Source organism: Branchiostoma floridae, chromosome 16, assembly GCF_000003815.2.
Source record: "Branchiostoma floridae strain S238N-H82 chromosome 16, Bfl_VNyyK, whole genome shotgun sequence".
Lineage (NCBI taxonomy): Eukaryota > Metazoa > Chordata > Leptocardii > Amphioxiformes > Branchiostomatidae > Branchiostoma > Branchiostoma floridae.
In genome coordinates this window covers 9,821,497-9,822,609 of record NC_049994.1, presented here as the reverse complement: position 1 = coordinate 9,822,609, position 1,113 = coordinate 9,821,497, and the positions used below count along the sequence as shown (strand labels likewise).

At 41.7% G+C, this 1,113-nt stretch overlaps 1 protein-coding gene across 2 annotated transcripts in view; it reads left to right on the top strand.

The window, feature by feature from the left end:
- LOC118403187 (ankyrin repeat and SOCS box protein 1-like) overlaps nucleotides 1-1,113 on the top strand; it is a 4,368-nt gene that overhangs the window by 348 nt on the left and 2,907 nt on the right. The gene's annotated exons all lie outside the window — the stretch shown is intronic.

Below are 1,113 nucleotides of genomic sequence, written 5' to 3'. Positions count from 1 at the left end.
CATCGACATGGTAAAAATATGATATATACCCTCAAAAATCTTCTTTTTTTTTGCAAAATAGAAATGTCATTGAAGTTAGCTTAGTCTGCCAGCAAAATTTGCCCATCAGAATGCAGGAAAAATCATTTTAGAGGGTGAAGATTTCAAAATTTCCATGGTCCTCCTTGTGCCGCCTCGCGCCTTTGGAACTCGAAATTCTGAAAATATGTTGGGGATGTGTGTCAACCTCAAAGATCTGTTTTGCTAATAGAAATTTGCCCATCAAAATGCACAAAATATCGTTTTATAGAGGGTCAAGATTTCAAAATTTAGCCGGATCTCCTTTGCCACTCTATTCACCTTCGGTCATCGACTTCGTAAAAAATATGTATCATGGCTGGGGGATGTGACGTGTCAACATCAAACACATTTTTTACTGATAGAAATGTAATTTCACTTAGTTTTCTATAATAGCCAAAAAACTCGCGTTTCAGGGGGGCAGGATTTCAAAATTTTCCCGGACTTTCCTTCGGCGCTCGTCGTGGCAAAAATAAGATGGCTGGCGCGCGTCACCCTCATAAGCTTACGCTGAACCCCTGGGACTCTTTAATTAGAAATGCCATTTAACTTAGCTTTGTTTGCCAGCGAAAATTTCCCTTCAAAATGCAGGGAATAGTGTTTCAGAGAGTCAAAATTTCAATCTTTCTTGCGGAGCACGACCCCGCCTCTGTCGAGTGTTGCCAGCCTTCCAGAATTTAGCGTAAACCATTGTCAGCCTGTCTGAATTTAGCGTAAAACGTTGCCTGCCTTCGTGAATTTAACGTAAAGCGTTGTCGACCGTCCCGAATTTAGCGTAAAGCGTTGTCAGGACCCCCCATGCAGACCCTCTTCGTTGAAAGTGAAAGTGGTTGCAAATGATTTACTCTATGGCTAGCTAACTCCTATTGTTCAAATTATTTGGCCAATCTATATATAACATAGGGGTTCAAGTACTGCCAAACAACCATGCCAAACAGCTGTCAGCCTTTTCAATTTGTAGCCCAGTGCCTTGCATTGCTAGCCTCCATAGCAGGCTCTCTGGGGTGTTTTTTGGCTCATAATACACTTTTGCTGGCCATTTCTATTTGTACTGGT